The sequence below is a fragment of the Pantherophis guttatus genome, chromosome 3 (assembly GCF_059756535.1).
Source record: "Pantherophis guttatus breed Tessera chromosome 3, ASM5975653v1, whole genome shotgun sequence".
NCBI classification, from domain to species: Eukaryota; Metazoa; Chordata; class Lepidosauria; order Squamata; family Colubridae; genus Pantherophis; species Pantherophis guttatus.
In genome coordinates this window covers 141,618,663-141,643,762 of record NC_142065.1, presented here as the reverse complement: position 1 = coordinate 141,643,762, position 25,100 = coordinate 141,618,663, and the positions used below count along the sequence as shown (strand labels likewise).

Genomic DNA, 25,100 nt, shown 5'->3' with positions numbered 1-25,100 from the left:
ATGAGTATGAATTACAATAACTCGATAATATCTAAATGGTGAGTAATAGGGATGTCTACTCTTCATCCCAAAACAATAGGCAGATCATGTTGAGAACGATAGAGAAATAGTCCCAGATTCCCCCAGCAAATCCTTATTGAAGATGCATTTTGACAAGAAATCCATTCTAGGTCCATGATCCATACTGTGACCAAGTAGAGCATATGCAGCTCACCCTATGTTTCTAGTGCAAACATGCATACACGGTTGCAATACAAGAGACCAGCAATATATGCAGATACAGCTCATTGCTTCATTACTCATTGCTCATTGTTCAGTTCAGACATCTCTTATAGTTAGTGCTGATAATCCAGAATCATGTATGTCTGTATGTACACACACACACTCACCCAGACATACCTATCTAAAATTGGAATGTACCGATAATTTAACATAATACATAAAAATTACAAAAATTAGTGAGGGCTGTTAGTCACACATGATGTAACATAGAACTAATCTCAAACTCTCCTTATGAGTCCCTTTCCTTCTCTTTCTAGACATATATTTCAGAGTTAAGATTTAAATAAAATACTTCCATATGTTCCTTATTAACAGACACTTAGCTGCATAGAGACTGGGGAAATTCTACACTACAAATTTAAACCACTTTAAAAGAATCTTGATTCCCCCCTACCTTGCCTTGGAACCTGGAGAATTGTAAACCTAGCATAGTGTTGAGAACTCTCAGCAACTCTACAACATTGTAATTCCCACAGTTCCTTACAGGAAGGAGAGATGGGGAGACTGTTAAACAAATTTAGCAGTATCTCGGGTCAATAGTACAGATCCAGGCACCCTAAGCCAAAGCAATATAGCACAATGGAATTGCATTCTGAAAGTGAGATTGAGTTTTCTGATCGAACAGAAGAATGCAGGAATGGCTGGCAGATTTCTTGTTATTTCAGTATACATAATTGAGAATTGCTACCACCATCCATCTGTCTTCCTTATGGTATGTTAGCCCTTTGAGGTAGTCCATACAAGAAGCGCAAGAGTGAATATTAACTCTATCTTTATTGTAAGGTTACATTAACAGAATCTTGCATATCTTCCCTCCTGTCAAGCGCCAGGGAAATCAGGAGATCCAGGCAGTTTAAATCAGTATAAAGATTTATTGCAAGCTTAAGCTCTCTACAAGAATCTGAACTACTAGCGATCCAAGCAAATTGGCGGTAGATAAGAGTCACAGGAATTCAAATTAAATTTCTTGTGGGTGCGAAGGGACTCATGACTGATGACACGTTTGACCCCTCCCTCGGGCTCAGCCTGGTCATCTCCTACATCTCTTTTCCTTTTATTCCCCAGAAAATGAATACTGACATCTTATTTATAACTGCAACTTTTCACTTTAGTTAAATAATAAGGAATATTATTTTGGTAACTAGTTCTGAGAATCACAATTTGATGTAAAGTTTAGACACTAGCTAGAAATTGGGAGACTTTAGGGATCCTTGTCTCTCAGCCCTAGGAAGAAGACAGTGGCAAAATACTTATGAAAATTGCAGGGACTTGTGGGGGCAATTGCCGCAAATCAGAATTGACTCAAAGATGCACATACATATACATACATATAGCCAAAACAAAATATCTAATTAAAAAATATATATATTGATACTTCAAATAGAATGTGTTGGAAGAATCAAGCTTTTACTCCTCAGTTTTAAGTATAGTGTCCCAAGAAAACACATGAAAAATGCCATGATGTTTTGCCTTAATTCCAATATGTTTACAATGACAACACTTTCAATTTGTACCTCAAATGCAGAACTATTTTTTTTATTTGAACATACTATCTTTCTTCATCAGGGACAATATTGTTGACTCATAGGTCATAATTCAGAATACATTAGATTTTTTTTTTAAAGATGCTTTTTTGTTCCCAATCTTTACATCTCAACTGATGTGGGAATTACAGTTGGATTCCAAAGATTAAACACTCCTGGTCAAATTGTATGTTTCAGTGAATCTGAAAACAAAGAAAAGCTGACTCAGTCTTTGCATGGTAAGAGGATCAGTGATATCTTTCTGTAAATTTTAATACATACATACTACGTATGTTTAGCTGCTTATGGAATCAAAATAAGAACATAGTGCATAAAACAGGTTCATTCATCCTTTATAATCCTTTAAATGAAATAACAGCTTCCAAATTTTTCTTGTAACTTGCTATAAGTCTTCCTATTCTTGCTTTTAAACAATTTTCCACTCTTCTAGCTCAGAAATATTCTTAGATCTCCTTGTATGCACTACATGCTTACCACATCTGTATCATACCACACATTTTCAATCATATTCAAATGTGGGAACAGTGCAGGTCATTCCAAAGACTTTATCTTTCTTTCTTGAAAGTATTACAAGGGTTGAATTGGAAGTATGCTTTGGAACATTGTTTTAAGGCCTGAGCCACAGGTTTAAGTAATTGTTGTTTTACCTTAAGACTTCATCCCTTATCCCGCCCATCCTAAGCAGCAAGATCAGTTCTTTCTGCTGCAATACCTAACTTGAAAACATGTATTTATTATCAAATATATATAGCTGCCAGTCTCACAAGAAATATGCACGTAAGCTAATTCAGCAGTCATCAACCTTTTTGGGATCGATTTTATGGAAGATAGGGGGTGAGGGTGGGAGAAGGAGCGTGCAACCTAGATCCCTCACATACAGAATTTATAATACGCTTCGTGGTCCTATGAGTTTAGTTTAGTTTAGTTTATTTGATTTGTATACCGCCCTACTCCCGAAGGACTCAGGGCGGTGAACAGCCAACAATAAAATACATAAATACACAAAATTTAAAAACCCGATAAAATCAAATTAAATTATTTGGCCCAGACAAATTAAAATACCCCAATAATTTAAAAACAGATTAAAATTTACGTATTTAAAAAGGGAAGAGATCAGGCCAAGCCCGCTTGATGGAATAAAAAGGTCTTCACAGCACGGCGGAAGGAGCGCAGATCCGGGATCCTCCGTATCTCCGGGGGGAGCTCATTCCAGATGGTAGGTGCCCCCACAGAGAAGGCTCTCCCCCTAGGGGCCGCCAGTTGACACTGTTTGGCTGACGGCACCCGGAGGAGTCCCTCTCTATGAGAGTGTACTGGCCGGTGGGAGGCTATTGGTGGTAGTAGGTGGTCCCGTAAATAACCAGGCCCTAATGACCGATGTTCTGAGGTAGAGCTGAGGTGGTGATGTTAGTGCTTAGGAGCGGCTGCAACTATAGATGAAACTTTGCTCGCTCACCCACCACTCACCTCCAGCATTGTGACCCAGTTCCTAACAGGCCATGGACCGATATTGGACTGGAGATTGGGGACCCCTGAGCTAATCAAAGCCACAAAACTCTAATTACTATGCTGAGAACACTCAAAACAGTGTCTTTCAAAATCTTTTTCTTCTTAGTACACTCACTTGGGTTGAACTTAGATGATAAAAGAATGGAAGAATACATTGTATTGGATCATAGCTATGTGACAGGGAATTTTAAACCCTACCCTTCTGAATATTGAAGCAAATTACCTGCTCCATCTTATTTCTGAGTTTGCTTAAGTAGCAGGGGGGCAATTTTCAGCTATCTCATCCCAGAATTAAAGTATGCTGGAATGAGACAAGAGGAAACAGCTTCTCAGCTAATATTATCACATCAGTGTGTTTTATTTTTATTTGTTGATTAAGATAATATTATTGTGGCAAGCTTTTGTGGTATGTGGCAGTTATGTGATGTTTCTATATATTGGTGTACAGTACAATATATATATATATATATATATGCTTGAAGCTATCATTCGCGTTGTCAACCCAGGACGATAATTTGGATAACTTGCTTTTTAAAATCCCTGTCTTTATATTTAATTGAATGAGGGGTCTTAGGCCACTGCCCACGAAAGTATCTTTACTCCATTATCCAACCGCTGTTGAAATTATTTAAAACCTATCCTCATTATTTTTAGTTTGTCAGAAAAACAGTTAAGTAACAACAAATGGTATTAAGCAATTACTGGGGAAGCATACATAGATCACTCGCTTGCTCTAACTTTTGTAAATTTTGAAGATGGCTTTTTAACTTCCCCAAAGAAAGAGAACGGGTATAAATGTTTTCACAGCATTTGTTTTATTTTGATATATTTACCACTATTTGGATCTTAAAATGTCTCCTACACCAATGTTAAAATAACCATTTCTGAACCAAGATTGGTCCAGTGAAATTATGAAACTATGGATATTCACACCATTTTGTTATCATTGTTTCATATAATTATAGTCTGCATTCTGCAAAAATATTCTTTAGATATTTTGCCAAGCAAAAGCTACTTGTATAAGTCACAAAATTCATCCAGATGGAATCAAAGTTTCTATAAATGGCACAAAGGAAGGAAAAGACTATTCTTAGGAGTCAAAAAAGGAAAGCTGAACTGTTGAAATCCAAACTATAAGATGAATGTTGTTATTTAGAGGACTTTTAATTGTATTTATAGCTTATGCAAATGGCTAATTAGGGGCATTCCACCCCCCCTCAAGAACATGCTATTTTTGGAACTTTGGCCATTTTTCAACATGGAATGCTTCTCCTAGGAACTACTGCTACATATAAAAGTTATGTTTTATTGACTGGGAAATACTAGACAATGTTATATAAGTAGAGACATTTGGGGGGGGGGGTTGACCACAAAAATGTGTGGTATTTGCTTCCTATTCCCTGAATAGTAAGATCCCTTTTTTCTCTCTCTCCATGATGATTATTTCAAAATAGTTGAAAATCCAATACTGTGCAACCCAAAAACTTGTATTATTCTGTTTTTTGCATTGAAACTTGGATCCAGAATATTCCTTTCAGAATAACTCTTTTTCAACCATAAAAGTCACTGGAGAAAAGCCAGTGGGGCTGAAAAGGTATGGTTTTTGCAATTCCTTTACCCCTTTTTCCAGACTCTTCTGGAGAGTCCCCTGGCCCTCTCCATGAGATCTAAAGGGAAAAACCAGTCAGGGAAAACATTTTCTCATTTCCCATCGGAATAAATCTTTTCACTATAATTCTCTGCACCTGGGAATATTGGTTTGACTTAAGGCAATTGCAGAAATATTTTTTGCTCGCAATAAAGCTAGATAAATACCCAAAGTTCCCCTCCTTGCTAATTTCTTTCATTAATTTGCTTCAAAGAAAGCAATTTAAGTCAAGCATTTTATTTTTCAATTCCTGTATTTCTGAAGCAAGGAGGCAGGGAGATTTACTAATATATAATAGATTTGCAGCTTCTGCTGTGACCTGGTCTTTGACTTGGGAAGTGGAAAGTTGTTGTTTTTCTCTCTCTCTCACTTCATTGTACAGTAAAAGGAAAAGAAGAAACAGGAATAAAAACTGTTGTCTAGAAACAGACGGATCTGTGAGGGATAATGAAGACTTGAATTACAGGATCCTTGCTAAAAGTTCTGAAACAAAGCTATCTCTGGGATGTTTGCTATTCAAACTGTGGAGGAAGCCAAGAAAGGACGACCTAATATATTTGCTGAAGGCTTATTGTTGAGTTTGCAAGTACAGACACGAACTGTTACATTTCAATCCCGTCCTTTTGTGCCACCCCGTAGATGGTTGCGACTTTCTTGGTTCACTTACCCTGTTAAATCACTTGCTGTTTGTCAAGTTTGTGGCAGTGCTTTTGCTGGAACATATTAGTGTATTGTTAACACTGACATGTCTTTACTTCTTGCCTCCAGCCTTGATTATAAAGGCAAACTACTGGTTTATTTGGGGATGGGGGGGAAATGCTACAACTCTTAAACCGTATCAGCTTGCAGCTATGTTGTTCTTTTATGCAACCCAAGAGAATAATCCAAATCTTTTTGGCTCATTACTTAATTTTTGCATTGCAGAATTTGGTCTGCTGAGGGAGAGAAAATATAATTTCTTTGTGACACATTCTACAAAGAAGGTTATTTACTTATTTATTTTATTACACCGTTCTTCACTTATATTCCCATTGGTGGTTTGCCAGATCACTTCCTATAAGATTTAGAATGCAGTTCTATGTATACTTACTACAGTAAATTTCATTGCAAAAATAAGATTTAATTCCAAGTAAACATGGATTGGCTCAAGCTACATGTAAGTTTCCTTAAAAAAAATGGGAGGAGACTGAATTGAGGCAGTCAATTTATTATTGTGACCACATGTCATAAGAAGTTTACATAGATTTTTTTTAAAAATCAGTAATACTAAGAAAAAAGAAAAGAAAAAGAAAAGGCACGTAGGGGGCTTAAGCTAAGATCAAACCAACAGTTTCAAACTTAGAAAGAGATTGTGGAAAAGGTGGCAAGTTGAGTACTAACAGTTGATATCACATTCACAAGGAAGTACCATCTTCTTCTAAAGCTGCCTGCAACTTCCAGGAAGGAGAGAAGGTTGATGGCTAGAAATAATGCTTGACATGTAAGCTACAGCAATTTACCTGTCCTAATATTGGTATTGGAAATGCTAATGTTATTATTGGAAATTTTAAAATATAATATTTCTTTTCTGACCAGTTCTTTTGAGAGGGGAAAAATCAGTAAGATTTTCCAGTATAGCTAAAGCCTGTTATCATTGTTTCCACTGCACTTGTTGAGAAAGATTAAACACATTTATTTTTGGTGCAAACGTACAGAGGGAGGCTTTCAGTTTAATCACTCTGTCTTGTTGCCCTGCTGTCTCACTTGCTCAATTAATCTTAACTCTCCGTCTGACAAATACTTAATTGTTTCTCTTCCCTTCAGAAGTTTTAATTGCTTGGATGTGAGGATACTGGCGGGGCATATGTGTATGTACTCCTGTGCAATTTATCTTTCAAACATAAAAGATCAATGAGTTTAAAATAGAAAGGAATCTTTAACGTGTTAATGTCCAGGCCCGGGGAAAGGATGAAAAGCCCATTTTTCAATTCTCAATTGTTTCAAATATTGTTGTCATTCTCACATGTTAATTGTGGATTGGTATTCTGGGGAAATATTAAAACACACCAGAAGTCCGTTTTGTTTTCCTTTGTTTTAAGGATCAGTTTACTCCAGTCATATGAAAATGACCTCTGAAAGGAATGGCTTTATCACACATTGTAAATCAGATGCCATATTTTAATTTCCACAGGATCAGCAATATGTCTTTTTTTTTTTTCTTTTGAGTGAAATTGTTCTCTGTCTTTTTTCAGACTAGGAAGGAAGCTGGTATAAGAGCTGCAATCCTAGACTCCTTTTAAACCTGGATTGCTGCCAGAAAAAAATGTGCAAAATAAAGAAATCAACCACAGTTTTAAGGTGCAAGGATATAAAATGAAATGGGGGATAGGTACATAGTAATTAGAGTGCCGAATTACATAATTTTCATAATTATCAGACATTTTATTTTAGATTTCCAATACTTCATGCCTGCATTCCAAATACTAGAAATTATTAAAAGCCTTCGTTATTTCTAATGATCTCTTGCAGTTATTGGGATGCTTTTCTAGTAGTTGATACAATTACAATAGTAAGGATTCATTACGTGGTTAAATAATGCCAAAATGATGATGTAAATAATGCAGTTATGTCATTTGCATTGAGGCATCATGATGCAAGTACATAATTTACATAATGTATGCAGACGTCTTGACACAGCTCCTGCTAGTTGTCTTGCCTTCCCTGTGGACTTCCATGCTGTGACTGATGATAATGATAATAGTGATGGTTTCAGGTATTCTAGATAAACTGTGAAAGATAATACATACATGATTTGAATCACTGTGATTGATCTGATGACAGAAGATAGAATCATAGAGCGAACCCTGGTTAATGGTTTTATTTCTGTTTTTTAATTTAGATTAAGTAGGTTAAGATGATCTGATCAGAGATTGTCCCCCTTAAACCATATGAGTAAACTAACCATGGATTATATCATAATGGTTTTGTGGCTCAATCATCGTGTTATGAGGAAATAGAGTTAACTTATATGTGCCTTGACCAATCATAGCAGCTAAAGTTTCTTTTCAACCTCTTCAGTATGGTGTTGCTTTTTTGTGCTCATCAAAGTTTTGTCTGATCCCCTGTCAGATGCCTCAGGAATGAGGTAGCATAAGAATAAATGAGCCTAAAATGAAGATTTCAAGAGACTTGTGGTTGACAATTTCTGTTATATCAATTTTTCCCTCTAACAAATTATGTGATTTTTCTTGTTTGGAATGCAAGATTTTAAACAGGTACATTGGTTGCTTTACCTGGTGGCTGTCTTTTAAAGTGAATGACAGTTTGGGCTTTTCAGAAAAAAATTGAATGCATATTCATTTCAAATCAACCTATTGTAGACCTAAGGCCTGTGCTAGATTATGAGAGTCTGTGGTTTAGTGGTAGATCACATCTTTTAAGTGAAAAAGATTTTGAGCATGCTAGGAAAAGATCCCTTTATGAAATTTTAAAAGGGCATTGCCAATCAGGACAAATGTTTGGTTTCGATGGAACGATAATCTAACTCAATAGAACACAACTTTTATTAGTGCATACTTCTGATTTATTGAAAGGATAGACAACATGTGCCTTTAGTTGTTGAGGTTTACCTTCCATGACCTGGTTGTGTCCAACAATATTAGAAAACCAAATATTCCTGCACTGATTATGTTCAAAGCAGAGGTGATATTCAGCAAGTTCTGACCAGTTCTGGAGAACCGGTAGCAGAAATTTTGAGTAGTTTGGAGAACTGGTAAATACCACCTCTGACTATTCTCTGCCCCCATCTATTCTCTGCCTCCCGAGTCCCAGCTGATCAGGAGGAAATGGGGATTTTGCAGGAATCTTTCCCTGGAGTGGGGAGGGAATGGAGATTTTACAGTATCCTTCCCCTGCCACTCCCACCAAGCCATGCCATGCCCTCCAAGCCACGCCCACAGAACCGGTAGTAAAAAAAATAGAATCCAACCACTGGTCCAAAGTGGTCCAGACTTTCTTCTGTTATTTTTATTATATCATATACCAGACATAATGAATCTGTTGCATGTAGGACCTCTTCATTTTAAGTATGAATTTCCATACTTCATTTAAGTTATATTATGATTTCCTGTGCTCCCAGCCAACGTAATATGAATGCCACGGCCCTTTAAAAGATTTTCTTGCATCCTCAAAAATTGCTACTTTTGTGAAATCAGTGTTCCTCCAGCTTTATGAAAGAGTCGATGGTTGTAGAAGCAATTAAATATTAAAGAAGAAATAAAGCAGGGAATAGAGTCACATAAGTACTAAAAATGACCCAGTTAAAAAACTTTTTGTAGCCTAGTTGTATATTTTCTGTGGAAACAGTGCTAAATTTTTAATATGGATATTTATAGAGAACAAAATGAAAAGCCTAGGATTACAACCACAATGCCATAAAAATATATCCGGGTTGCAGTCTGGTGCTAACTTAACTCAGTGAGTATAAGGATATCTAAACTTCCACTTACTTGTTACAACATGGTGAGTATTTCATTGCTGACATCATTTTTCCCCCTGGACATTCACACAGTTGGTGCAATGTCTGTAGGAGAAAATCTTTTATTAACTAAGTGTTGGCGTCATCCTGAACCAAGCTATGCAGTATAAGGATCCTGATGCACTTGAAAACCAATAGTTGTTTATACAAACTTTTCAGTGATTTGGGGACCAGGCAAGGATTAATTGTAGAATTGTAAAAGTCACTGTGCTCTGGATTTCATAACAAGTGAAGAAAATGTAGCTTATAGGGGACTTACCAGTAGTTAATTTATTGTTGAATGAACATGCATATGCAACAGTCTCCTTCATCAGATTTATGTGGGAAATATGGTTTGCAAACATTAACTGATATACTGGTAATTTATTTATTTGTTTAGGACTAAAAGTTTATGCGTCTTAAGTATCGCCATATTTTTTTAATCAAAAAGTAAACTGGAGTCTTCTATCTAGCAAGAATTTTTCTGAAAATAATGTTTTACTCACTGGATTTCACAATCTTCCAGGCTATTGCAGCTTTTTAAGCAGAAATGTTTAGTTTAGAATACATTATTTTCCAATATGAATGTACTTCTGGAAAAAAAATGGAATCAAATCATTTTTAGGGATCTGGAAAGTGGGTGAGGTGGAAGTAGGAAAATGGCCAGCTGCAAAGCAAAATGCTAGGATTTGGCCTGTTATTTATAATAATATTGTGGAGTGCCAAATGGACTCTATATGTTGGATGAGTGGCTACAGGCCACTCATTGATAGTTCTACCTGTGCCACTTGTGGTTGAGATGTAGATCTTATAGTGGATAAAGCATCTCAGTAGCCCACAACAGTAGCCCTCAAATGACCAACAAGAACTTACCAAAGTGCCTACTATGCCAATAAGATTAAGAACTCCTCTTTTGGATCAGAGATGGGGAATCTGTCCGGTCCTAGCAATCCTATCCTATATTTTTAATTGTGTGAGATGCTGGGAACTTGATTCAGTAACATCTAGCAGATCATGCAACAGGGCCTGTTGTAAGTTATCTATATAATCTTATAAAACCAACTTTATAATTTAATACTAAGATGTACTATACTTTTTAATTTAATATATTACTCTGGTTTTATTGGTCTTGTACATTATGTTCAGATGGTTGAAATTATCATCCAGGCTTCTTGTAGTCATCAATATGTGCTATGAAGCATTAGGCTTTCTGTAGTTGGTCAATTGAAATCATGTATTAATATTGGTAGGATAGTATTGTAGCCTGCCTAAGTAAGAATAGTGTAATGTCCATATAATGGATGAAGGAATAACTTACTGGGCAGTTGGTGAAAAATACATGTATGGTTGCATTCCTTTAAAAGCATGGTTGGAGCAGGACACAACAAAGTAAAACACAATACTGTGGCATAATGTGACCAAAATATTGTTTTTGTTTTGCTATTTTGTTTTAAAAGAGCTGGTTAGGTAGTCCTCCTTTGGATTGTTGCATCCGTAGCGATGCCACTAAAAAAAATAAAACCTATCATGGTTTGAACATGGAAGTTCTTTTCAGTTACCGCTATTAATATTCATTGTGCCATGTTAAAAAAAGTAGGGAGCTGCCTTATTATCACATCAGTCTGCTTATCCTTTCAGCTCAGCATTTCTTCTCTAATTTGCAGAAGCTACCCAAGGTCTCAAATGCAATCTTTTCCCTGACCTGTCATCAGCTTTTTAAAAACTGATATATCAGATCTTGAACTTACTGTACAGTATGCAAAACTTCCTGAAAGATGCATTATTCCTGAGAGACATATTATTTCTGAAATCCTTTTCCAAAGATTGTCACAATATTAATGAACACAAAAATTGAGTGAAGACTAGTATTTTCCGACGCCGAGAATATAGTTCCTTGATTTTAGGGAAATATAGTACCTTAAGAACAGTTTTGCTACTACAAGGCAAAGTATTTCACAAGCTGTATAGTCTACAGAGTTGTTCATATTCATCACAAAAGTTAACATTTTCCAAATGTAATCAGATATTGCCAAGCAAAATGCAACATCATCAACAGGAATCGTGTTGTACAATGCCAAATTTATATTTTGCAATCAAGTGTAGTCCAAAATCTCCAGGTCTGTAAAACTCTATATTCAGTGCTGTGCTAACATGCCTGCTAAAGAAACCACAAGATTGTGTTCAGATCTATATTTGTATTCAGGTAACTCTTGTGGTACCTGACATGTATTCATATTATTTTATCAGTAATTATGCAAATCAAGTAGAGCAGCTTCTAATTCTGTTTTAAGAACATAGGGAGTGCAGGTAACTGTTTGCTATGATTCAATCATTCTTATTCTTTGTGACCTAATTAACATGATTTCACCAGAACCATCTGTAATTACTTCTTTGAGTTTGTATAAACTCGTGCCTCTGTCGTTAGTGATACTATCTTGCCATCTTGCTTTCTGCTGGCCTCCTTTTCGATTGGTTTAAATTTATCTAAAAAATAGAGACTTCTGCATTGATTCGTACCATTGTATTATGTATTAGAAATATTTAGCTTCTTTATTAGTGCTTCTAGTAAGCAGTCTGGTTTTACTTCCCCTGGTACTGAACGATTTCTTCGTGCAGTATTCATAACTTCACTTAAACCTCATTTGTTGTAAATGTGATAATAATTATGTCATAGGTTTGATTGGGAAGAATAATGTTGATTTTTTTCCCCTATAACACAGATTTGATTGAACACCTCAGTCCTCATTTATTAAAAAACTATCTGGTTATACCGAATGTAGTTGTTATAAACCTGTAGCAATTGATGACACAATGCAGTAGGAACTGCTCGGCAGACAAATTTAACCACGAAGGTTGTAGGATGTTTTTGACACCCATCTACTACTCCACATTGCTGATTAAGAAAGTAAGTTAAGAGTGAAGATTTGCTTAAAGCCATCAATCTGAATTTGTTCCTGAATTCAACTGTATATACTGTAGTAGGCACTCTACCAGTGGTGGATTTCAAAAATTTTTACTACCAGTTCTGTGGGTGTGGCTTGGTGGGTGTGGCAGGGGAAGGATACTGTAAAATCTCCATTCCCTCCCCAATCCAGGGGAAGGTTACTGCAAGATCCCCTTTTTCTCCCAATCAGCTGGGACTCTGGAGACAGAGAGACCAGTCAGAGATAGTATTTACTGGTTCTCCAAACTACTCAAAATTTCCACTACTGGTTCTCCAGAACTGGTCAGAACCTGCTGAAACCCACCTCTGCTCTCTACCCTCCCTTCATTTTTCAAATGCAGCCTGCACAGAAACAAAACTAACTTTACACATTCAAAAACTGGTTTCTAGGAAGGATAGTTGTTGTTTTTTAAAATTATATTGGCTTTGGGAATATTTGAGTGAAATTAAACCAGAATTGATCCCACATCCCTGGGTTTGGTGACTTCTCTGGCTGGCAGGCTGAATTTTATTTCATTTAAAGCAGTCTGTGGGCTTTGTTTTTGCCCAGATCGCGGCATTCCTGACATTTTTTTTCCACAGGCTTTTAGCTAGATCATCTGACAGTAACCAGCAAGTCAATGAACTTTATACACAATTAAGCAGCAGAAGCTGGGAGAATTCCTGACCGAATATGTGTTTTCTCCATTCCTTTTGGAAAGCATATGCTGTATGTTGATCTTCCAGTGGTGGAATGAATGTCGCGTAGAGTAATTGAGCTGGTTTCACTTGATTTAATACCAAACAGACTAAGAAAGAAGAATGATTGCATCCTTTACATGGGCCTCACAGAACAGTCACCTCCCACACTGTTTATTCAGACTCAGAACTCAGCCATTCACTATTTAAGCTAGAGGTTTGGGGTGGGGGAAAGAATCAGTCATGTACAATCCCAAAGCATGTATTTTTTCAGGGCAAAGTAGAACATTTTTATATCATTTAAATAAGGATTTATAATTACACACACACACACACACACACACACACACACACACACATATTTGCAACAAACCAGAATTTTTTCTTCAATGCAGAGCAATATGTGATCCCGACACTTAAAAAAAAAAAAGTAACCGAAATTTTGCCTCAAATTAAATTACTGGGATAGAAGTAGAATTGTTCCTCTTGTTTGCATTTTGGGAAAATTAAAACTAGTTATCTCAAAAAAAGTTTGGCATCAAATCAAATTGAAGCAATTAGAGTTCTTTGAAAGTCTATTTAGCAACTTCTCTGAGTTCAAAGTATGTCTCTGAAGTTGTGTTAATAGATGCTGATTAAAATTAAAATAAGTTTGTAAGAGCAACTACCGAGAATAGGTTTTTCACATGTAAGCAAGCATATTAAATATCAGTTAATAGTATATGTTGCTGCAACACCAGATGCATACATTTTTTTTGGAGGGATGACCCAAGGAGGAAACAAAATCAAGTTTTTTGGATCCTCTTGAGGTGCCATCTTTTTATTATTTTTATTGAGTTTAAAATAATAACAATTGTATATGTTGTATATGCAATCTATGGTGCTCTTACAGAAAGTATTACATACATAAAAGGAAAATCCTAGGAATGCTTTAGGAAAAGATATATTTTAAAAACTAGGAAAAAATTCAAAATGTTAAGTATTCCTTACTTTTCCTTTGATATAGAACTCTTAAGTTATTCAGATTTTAAATATAAACCTAGACCATTAAGAAACTTATCCAATCTTGATTCTCCATTGAAACAAAGGCTAAGAGTTGCAAATTTCATTGAACCAAGATTTGTAATTCGATATAATAAAAACTTTCTTGGAATATAGTACGTGTCTTCTTCACAAGCATCAAAGCACAGTTTATTCAAAGTCCTTGATAAATTAATGCAGTCCAAAACTTTGGAGCATAGTTTAATAGTAGATTAGTATCTGTCAGATTTTACACGTCCTTCCAAGAATCCACAACAACAACAACAACAATAATATCAATATGGAATTCCTCAGTTACCATCACAACTCATGGTTTGACAATATTGACAGTGGTGAGTTACAGTTTGTGAAAGTGTGGCTTAGATATTCTGAATTATCTTGTGATCAGTAGAATTAGAAACTATTTCCCTGTAAAGTATTTTGAACATTTAAAAATTAGCAATTAATGGGAGGAGAAAAAGGAAAACATACATTTACAATGACGAGCCTAACACAAATGTGGAAATGTATCATAAGGCTTTAAATGTACCTTTAAAATCAAGGACTGTTCAGCTCAAACGGAGATTGGTTCTGGATACAATAAAATATGGCTGTTGCAGTTCCAGTTTTTAATAGTTTCCTAATTCATTTAATCAGACTTGTTTTTCCAGTTTATTTTTTCACATATTGTTCAACAAGAGGTATAATTTTCAAGGAATCTCCGTATATGTATCATATACATGAAAAACTATTTCATATTATATATACATGAAAAACTATTTCATACCATGTCAGAATATTTGCATTTCTTTCAGAATCCGAAGTTTCTCAGAGGGGCTGCTCTCCAACCAGGATGGATTATAACTTCATGCTAGCTGGGTCAAGCTCAGTCTGAAGAAGGCTAGCTTCTTCAACTAACATGACTTTCCCCAAAGTTTTAACAGAAATTGCTATTCACATCTGATTTTTTTAAAACCAGACATTACGACAAAGTTGGAATTTCAGATAGATCATTGTCCAGTGTCTCGAAAGCCTCCAGTAATGGAGCACCAACAATTTCTGAAGGCAAGTTGTTCTACTGGTTGATTGCTCTCTCCTTTGTAGGTGCTCCTCAGATATTGCAACACTGCTATCATGTCTCCCCTGGTCCTTCGTTTTGTTAGACTTGACATACCCAATTCCTGTAACTGTTCTTTGTATGTTTTAGCCTTCAGTCCCCTAATCATTTTTGTTGCTTTTCTCTGCACTCTTTCCAGAGTCTCAACATCTTTTTTTATAATGTGGTGATCAGAATCATGGAAACCTGTGTTTGTTCATGATTTATTCATATATGTAGTAATATAATTGCTACATCCCTGATCATTTTACTTAAACAATCATGTTTTGAAGTGCAGTGAATTTAATCAATATGGGTAAATACCGTTGTCAGAAAATACAGAAGATGCAAAATATGAACAAAACAGTACTAATAGAACTAGAATTCAGACTAAAGCAAACATTAAAATAAACGAGTTAAATCTTCAAACCTCGGTGGAAAAGAATTGTTTTTACCAACATCCTCATAACTGGAAGAGTAGGAACCAAATACTTTCTGGAAACTACAATAGTGGAGACCCTTTCTTACGTACTTGATAGTAGTAGGGCATCTTTAGAAATGCTTCTCCTGTTAATCTGACTAGACAAGTGTAAGGGAGGATTTTTTAAAAAATAAAGGTTTTATAATTGCCTCCTTAAGACATACAGGAATACATCCTTTGCTTGAGAAGGCATTGATCACATCCCTTAACCATAGGGCCAGCCCAACCTAGCCGGTTTAATTAGCCAGGAAGGGCAAGGGTTGAGTAAGCAAGTAATGGCCCTTATTTCTCCACACACTCTGGATACATCCTTCAGATCTACCAGCTGAAAGGAATGAACCTGACAAGTAGTTACCATGGTTACTTTCTTATGACCTCCCCCAATATTGCAGTCCAAATTGAGGTGAATCAGGTCAACTTTACCTGCAAAGAATGATGAAAATCATTCTCAGCAAGTTCTGACAGTTCTCATTTCCCTGCCCCAACACCTTGATGGAGATGCATTGCTGAGTTGGTCTGCCGGTCCGGGCAGATGGAATGGAGGCAGAGAATCAGAACTTCTTTGCTGTGTCCACTATCGCCCAATAACGCTTCAGTTGGGCCTGAAGAAAAGCCCTCATTGTATGTTAAAACCTTTTCAGTGTCAGAGTCCCTCCATTTGAGTTCTTTGACTTCAATTAATGAACTTCAGAACAACCCATTCAAATATTTCATAGAATAAATGGGAGTGCAACATATATCCTTGCATTATATCTCCTTAACAATGGCAATGCATACTATACAACTATAACTTTGCTTGTATCTGTGATTTTCTTCAATATCACATGAAAACTTAAATGTGTCACATTGCTGACACTGGTAATCATGGGCTTTATAGACTACATTTGATTACCCTCATTGTACTTGTTATTATTTATTTAGGAACCTATTATGATTTACATTGATTGCTTATGTAGTATCCTATGACTATCAAAGCCTTGTATGATATGATTTATGATTATAGTATTTTATGATCATGATTTATCAATTGTGGCTTGTATGTACACTGAAAGCTTATGAACCGGAGATAAATTTCTTGTGTGTCTAATCACACTTCGCCAATAAAGAATTCTATTCTGTTCTTCTTCTAAAGAATCTTAGGGACCATGGGAGCTATTGGCATACTTTGGTGTTTTCTTTCACAGCAGTGCTATAATCTGCTGCGTTCATGTATTCCTGTTTAGCATGCAGAAGTATACCTAGTATTGCAATGAGAAATTCCATCATGACAATGACTTCTGTGCCCTCCATTACCAGCCGGTCTATGAATCTTGCTGCAGCTACTTTGACGTGGACTCTGGCCCTCTATTTGCCTTCCCTGAGAAATTTATCAGTATGGTTGTTAAAAGATCAGCAATGATGGTAATAAATGATGAAGGCATCAAAGAATTTAAATCTCACGTTATTGGAATAATTAATGGTGGGGAAAGAGGATATGAGCCTAAGAGTTTATTGCTGGACATAGGCCTTCCCTTCCTTACGGAGGCTGGGTTGGAAGAGGAGGAGAAGGGTGGGGGAGTATGACTTCCAATACTGCAGTATATAAAAAAACCTTATTCTTGTGGTTTAATGTGCACGGTAATGTGAACCCAGTAGCTGTTGCGGTTTATCAGTTACTGAGAACGATGCTTTTCTAAGAATATGGTCTCTTCCTGCTCCACATCTCAGGCAAGAGCCTTTTGTTGGCAGTTTGACAGCTGGTAGATTTTGGTTTGAAGTAACTGTTTGGTAGTAATAAGACCAAACAGTCCCTCGATTCACACTGCAGGTGACCTGGACAGAAATTATATTGACTGAAGCAGCATTTAAACACATGACACCAACATTACATTTGAGCATGTGCCAAGAAAAATGCAAGCGTGGCTAAAACTGGCAGCAAGGATAAGGGATTAACTTGTCCTTCTAGGTCTGTAAATGAGGCCCTCAGACGCTCTTCCCACTCGGGAGCAAGAACGCCATGTGTTTATGGTGCTAAATAAAATATAATAAATCCCGTTCATTTATTAAGTCAGCAAAAAGCTGACTACCTGCTATTCCCTTGTTCTAGTTCCAATAAGTGGGACATTCAATCTCCCATTCATTTTCTCAATGTTCTCTGCCACTTGTCTTGCTTTGTTGGAATATTACAAAATAATTTTACACACAAACATGCACGCACGCGCAGTCGCGCGCGCACACACACACACACACACACTGTTCATACTAAAAAATAAACTGGCTAATTGAAACCACAGTCTGTATTAGACAGTTTTTTAAATCGCTTACTTATCTTTGAAAATACACCCTGACATAAATAGTTTTCTTTTTAACCTGCAAAATCAATTGATGTTAAAATAAAACAGCACTGAGTAGGTTAGAGGGTTGAGTCTCGTAGGAAATAAAAGAGAGCGGATGCTATTAGCTCATATCAATAAATTAATATCGACAAAATGTTTTTGTTTCTTTGCAACTAGAAAAAATAATGGCACGTATACATTTGAACTGCCCTGGAGGAATGGGATGTCATTTGTCAAGCTTAATATCAAATGTTTGGATTTAGGATTGCCAAATTCTAAAAGATGTTTAAAAGTTCCATAGACTATATGAGGCTTACTCCTCATCTTCAGCTATAATAAGGGTTCATAGTGAATTGTCAACAACGACGTATTTAATTTCTTCCTCTTTTTTTTGGAATGCCATTCATCCATATAAGAAAAAACTGCTTATACAGTGATGTATTGCTCCCATGTAGCCCTCCGTCTGCCCAGAAAAAACATTATAATGATGCAGAAAAAGCCCATAGCAATTTCTTAAAGGCACCTTCTTTTCCAACTAGTAAGAATAGAAAATTTAACTTTACTTCTAAGATTAAATCACATTTTCATTTTTCTGCCTATTGTATCAACCAAGCTCCTGGCTTTGACTTGTTCTTCAAAACACTGTCACCTCGAGCAACAGAGTTTCCCATCAGTGTTCATTTGTTTTTTCAAGTCAAATACTTTAACCAACTTTCTGATGGTCCATTTCTGTATAGGAGAGTTCTGTGCAATCTGTAATTCTCCACCAACCCAATCTACTGGCCCACATGGCTCAGTAAGCATCTCGTGGTTGTTCCTTGCTTGAACCTGTGATTACAGAATGGGAAATTTCTTAAATGAACTACATGTAGTTGCTTTCAGTAGTGGGTTTCAATTTCGGCTGCTACTGGTTCGCTCATGGGCGCGCATGTACTTCTGCACATGTGCAGAGACATCCAGGTGGGTGGGTGGAGCCTCCCGCCGCCGCTACCAGTGCACCCGAACTGGGGCGAGCCGGTAGCAACCGACCACCAGTTGCTTTACCACACAGTCTGCAGATCTGATACAGATAAAATTAATTGTCCGTGGTTGAGAATATATAGTCCAAGGAATTTCCTTATACAGCCTGCTGGTTTCTTTCTGCCTGTAGATCCTACCTGGCATCACACTCCAAAAAGTTGTTGAAGAATAAGTAATTCTCCCCAATGTTTAAACTCTTTAAATTAATATTAATCAATTCCGTACCCAATAATCTCTATGCTTTTGTCCATTTAATCCTTCCTCGCCATAAATTCTTTGAATAAATTGAATGTGACTGTGGAAAGTTTTAATTACTTCTCATTTATCATGCCCATACCTACTATGACCATTTGCTTCCTATTTTTGTATTCCATATATTGGCTTTCTTAATACAATGATATAACTCAACTTTCTGGGTTTTGGAATACAATACCAAATAATGCTTGCCTTTCCCTAGTTCTTCACAGTAAGGTGCAATCAGATGCTAACCACAATCTAGTTATACCACTGCAGAGTAGTCATTTTAAGAGTGTTCCAATGTAAAGTGAATATTTTGTGCAATTCAGATTGGTAATTGCATGTAGAGTTGGAATGCCTGCTGCACTTTATTTTGTCTCTAAGGAAAAGGCGTTAATGACTCTAAACTAGTGTTTTCAGGGAAAATATGTCTTATATTATACTCTGAACTCCAAGAACACCGGTAGTGGTGCATGTCTACTTCTAAGAATTAAATCAAGTGGTATATATTTATGTTCTAAGAATCGAATCATCCTGCCCCATCTATTGAGGCTTCCTGCTCTTAAAATAAGAAGAAAGCCAAAGGAAATAAAAATGTCTGAAACAGAAACTGTATGTGTCTGAACAGTGTTATGATTTCCCTACTCTCAAGACAATAAGCCAGCTACAGAAGGCTCTGGAACCATCGTTTTAAATAGTTTGTTCTCTTGTGTACATCAAAACTCATCACTCAGGTGTGTCCACAACTGGACCTTTTTTTTTTTTAACAGACAAGCCTTTCCATATTAAGCCCAGATGTTCGGTCTTGAAGGAAATACAAGCTATATATGTTAGAGGTATCTACAGTATCTGGAGGAAAGCTCATTGGGGGACTTTGGACAACTCCCTCACTCTAGCCCAATGTATCTTAAAGTGTTTTTATTGTGGGGAAAAGTAAAAGGAGGCTCAGGTTTGAACTGTGAAGTCCTCTCTGAGCTTGCTTCTTTCTTTCTTTCTTTCTTTCTTTCTTTCTTTCTTTCTTTCTTTCTTTCTTTCTTTCTTTCTTTCTTTCTTTCTTTCTTTCTTTCCTTCTATCCTACCTTTATTATTTTTACAAATAACTCAAGACAGCGAACATATTCAACACACCTTCCAGTTCCAACTTTCTCCACAACAACAACCCTGTGAGGTAGGCTGGGCTGATAGTTATTGGCCCAGAGTCACTTGGGTGGCTTTCATAACTAAGCCACGACTTGAACTCAAGATCTCTTGGTTTATAGCCTGATGCTTTAACTACTAGCAGAAGCTCGTTGCTTGTGAACCTTTTATTACCTGACTAGATAACATCATCAGTGCCAGTGAGTGTAAAGTTTGGTCCTTAGAGAAACCACAGCCCCACCAACATTTTTCTTACTGTATAAAAAATAATAATAAACATGGTGCAAAGCCCACACTCAGTAGTACTGGCCTAGTCAGGTAATGAAATACCTGCAAGCAAATGAGCAAGCTCAGAGAGCATCAAGGACTTCAAAGTACTGTACAAGCTGTCTGGAGATCCTATATCAAAAGACAGATATTATTTGACTTTCACTGGCCCAGACAACATGGCCACTTGTTACAATTATGGAAGTTGAAATGTGGCTATATTTGGAAGTTCACAAGTTTCAAACCCTATGTTAATCAGTTTTATGCAAGACTGGTCTCTTTGAGTTAGGATATCTGTGATTTGGCCTGTCTGCTTTCTCTGATGCATAGTCTTTTATCTGGAGGGAGTGATGTAATATAAGGAAACATTCAAGCCATTTTCATTCATTATGTTATTCCCACTCACAAAGAAAGCCAAGCGGGAAAGGAAAGGCCTAGTGCTATTGCATAAAAGAAACTGTTGAACATCTGTATGATGTTCAAAACAGCCACCAGTTTCTTTATTCATGAACACAGTAAAGATGTTAGAAGTCTGAACAAATATGACTATGACTATTACGTTCACATTGAGAAATTAACCTTAAGGAAAGAATGAGGAGAAGGTAGTCCAGTACCTACTAGCAGATATATGAGTAATGCAATGGGAAAGCTGAGATAACAGTTTACTAAATGGAACATTCCATCTAGTACAAGGGTATAGAGTAGATTTGGGGTTTTTTAATGTGTCATTACTGCCTTAATTCACCTTCCTCATTGAACCTTGTAATTAAATAATCCAACAGCTCAAGGACCACCAAATTCCTGTAAGGCACCCTTCTTCAGTCTGATGTTCTTTAAATATTTTGGACTTGCCTGGAAAGGAGAGGTTTTTAATTTATTTTTTATTGCTTTCATAAAAATAACAAAAAAAAAAAGCAAAAAACAAAGATACATAAAAATATTACAGTTTTTTTAAAAAGTCTGGACCACAATCTGTTTGGAACATTGCTTCTATGGAAAGTTTCTGACTAATTTTACAATATTATAGCTGTAGTATCTATAGCATTCATACTCTGACTCACAGCCCTGTTAATTTTTTATCTAACAGAATCTTTAAATAAGTGTAACTTGAACTTAATAATAATAAAGGAGGATTGGTAAAGAATCAGATGATTTGTAATTTGTACCAATAAACTAGAAGCCTATGTTAGTTGTGTGGTGCAGTGGTTAGAATGCAGTATTGCAGGTTGACTCTGCCTACTGCCAGGAGTTCGATCTTGACCTCAAGGTAGACTCAGCCTTCCATCTTTCTGAGGTGGGTAAAATGTGGGCCCAGATGGTTGGGGGCAATATGCGGATGTTGTAAACCACTCAGAGAGTCCTGTAAAACATTGTGGAACAGTATATAAGTCTAAGTGCTATTGCTACTGCTATGCTATGTTGAAATAGACCCTGGCTATCATTCTTCACTAGAGCAAAAAATATTTCAGATTTGGTCTTCCCTATTATAAATGGGATGAATGCCATCAGTAATGTCATCTTCTGTACATTTGTATATTTTATTTAATCCTGATGACTGTGTTTGATGTAATCTCTCCTTTATGACTTGACTTACTTTTTTTTTTTTTTTTTTTACTTCTTAGCCATGACATTTTAAAAGTCTGATCAGATTGGAAACCCTGAGGTTTTGATGGTGTGGGACCTGACTCTATGCAATGCTGTTTCGGTGGCTTTGCTGGCTGGGACTGCTGAAATTATGGATCAGTAACATCTGAATCACTACTGGTTCCCACATAGTATGTTATATAACCTAGGCAACAACTTGCTCCAACAATAATGTTACCCTTATACAGATCACTTTAGGAGAAAGACCTCATGAGATGCCATGAAATTTACTTCTAGGAAAGCATAGGTACGGCTGCAAGCTAAAAGCAGCCCCTCCTGTATTTCTGAGTGCAGTAGGTAGCAGTATACTAGATACCAGATTTCCCCAGCACTTTTCTTTTCTACCTGATTTTGCTCCTTCACTTGCTGCACAATTACATCTGAAATTCTGATTACCTCCTCATCCAAGAAGCTCAGGTCTTATGTCTGTCTACTCTATGAAGCACAGAAGAATTGAGAGTACTCTACTCTGTTCCCAATGAAATTATGTTAAAAGTCTGACAACTGAAACCCCATCTCTGAGTGAGAAGGAAGCCATTCTCTTGTTGTAACTCTAAGGAGCCTCAGTGTTGAATGTTCACCAAGGTAATGTAGTTGAGTGGAAAGCATAGAATCATAGGGACCTCGGAGATCTTCTAGCCCAACCCCCTATTCAAGGCAGGAGAGATTTATCATCCCAATCAAATGGTTGTTCAGTCTATTTTTGAAAATCTCCAGTAATGGAGCAGGTTAAGCCCAGGAGGCAAGCTATTCCATTGATTAATTGCTCTTATTGTCTGAAAATTTATCCTTATTTCTTAGGTTTGACAAGCTTCTACCCATTACTTCTTGTCCTGCCCTCTGGTGCCCTAGAGAATAAGTCAATACCCTATTCTTTGTGGCAGCCCCTCAAGTATGATCATCCAGAGTCTGTTCTCCACTTACATGAAGACTGTCTCAAATCTCAGGGTGGCATCAGAAACACATTTTGGGACTTGAAGGATCAACTTCAAACATTTGGATTAAACAAGTTCTAATGGTGCAAAGTTGGATAAGAGGCCCAGCTGGGTACTATAAAGAACTTGTGTTATTGGCTTGGCTTTGAATAGTTTGAGTTCCACAGATACATAGCAGCCACTTTTTGTCTTGGAGAATTTGAGGATGCCAGTTGAGCTCCTCTATGCGTTTTCATCAACTGACTTTGAGCACACTACTTGTCAGTTTCTAGAGATACTGTATGCATGTGTTTCTGTGTACAAATGTAGACTTTTATTGTGCAAAGACCATGTGTGTACAGGGACATGTTTATTTAGGACCAGGAAGACCTAAAAGCATGATTCAAATCCTAGTAATTATGTTCCATGTAGATGAGCGGTATATGAATTCATGGTCCCTGGTGGATTTGTGAAGGAGATTGGACTTTTTCTGTGGATGTGGTGGGCAACTTGACAAAGGCCTCAGTTGCCTCCTAGAATGGGGAATCAAGAGCTGTGGGTCACATTCTTCTTATGCAACCTCTCTGTTGTTGATCTTGGGGCTCTGTGGTTTTCCTGGGAGATGAAACAACATAGAAGAAATGCCCAGACTACCCCTAGAGAAAGGCAAAAAGTGAATCTATCCAAACAATTGTAAAAGCCTATAATAGATCTTGGCAATGAAAGCAGTAAAACATACTTATTTTTTTCAAAGATGTACTCACTTTGAGTGTTAGTTCCTATTGTGTGAGATAAGCCTGCCGTTTTGAAAAATGTGTATAAGGGTCATAATTAAAATTATTTGAATTTGAAGTTCAAATTATGGCAACATATGGGATTTATGATCATGGTATGTGCAGTGCAACTCCTATCTTGTAGAATTTTCCATTCTTCTGTCCCAATTCCCTCTTTTTAAATCATATAAAATCATTTCTTTTCCTGTAATTTGCACAGATTTCACCTGTATCTAGTTAAGTTTTGGACAATGTTGGTTTCGTTGCATTAAATTTGTTTACAGTAATTTTCTATGAAAACTAATCAAAATTAAACAGATATTTCTTCTTTCATACCAATAAAACCTGATAATATCATACAAATTAAAAATAATATACCATAGATTTTTCTATTTTTATGGCACTTTCCTTTGCTCACTCAGGTCCACAGAGTAAGATCTAATAAACCATGGTGGAAAACTTCAGATCATCTTCCTCCAGAAGAAGCAAGAACTTTCTAAATATCTTGGCTGGGAATTCTAAGACTTAATCCCAAACTTCTGGAGGACATCAAGTTGAATAAACCTTCTCTAGGCTTCAAGTAATTAAATTATCCAATCTACTTAACTTAATTTGATTCCACCATTTCTTTACCAAATACTATTGAACTCTTTTAAAGTCTGGATTGAAATGTGGAATTTAATAACATTACTTTTAATTAGGAGGACAGTTTCAGCAGATGACAACATACCTTACTTGTAAACTTCTATCTGATATTAAGACAATTGAGTGTAAAGAATTGTTAATGCTGCTTTGTAATTCACCTAGTTTAGGCTTAATCACTGGACTATGAATAAGTCCATCTGGGACAGAGGATAGTTAGTGGGTAGTTGAGTGATGACCAGAGGTTCCAAAAATAGAATGGCTGAAGTCAAGATCATCACTTGTTTAATGAACAACTCTAAAGATCTTGTAATGTTACAAGCTCATTAAAGCTGCGGTGAATTGGCTGCAGTGAGTTGTCCTAGACCAGATATTTATGGTACACATCCTTTTATACTACTCTTTTCATGAAGATATCTATGAGGATATTGTAGCCCTATAATCTCTAATTTTC

General features: G+C 36.6%; 1 protein-coding gene and 1 long non-coding RNA gene across 4 annotated transcripts in view; one reads left to right on the top strand and one right to left on the bottom strand.

Annotated features, from left to right (window-relative positions):
- Positions 1 to 25,100, top strand: part of BCL2 (BCL2 apoptosis regulator) — a 141,334-nt gene that overhangs the window by 67,483 nt on the left and 48,751 nt on the right. The window lies entirely within an intron of this gene.
- LOC148114839 (uncharacterized) lies at positions 6,175 to 14,717 on the bottom strand. Its single transcript, XR_015733262.1, has 3 exons — positions 14,671 to 14,717; positions 9,471 to 9,544; positions 6,175 to 7,749 (listed from the first exon to the last, which is right to left on the bottom strand). It is a non-coding gene; the product is annotated as an uncharacterized LOC148114839 (long non-coding RNA).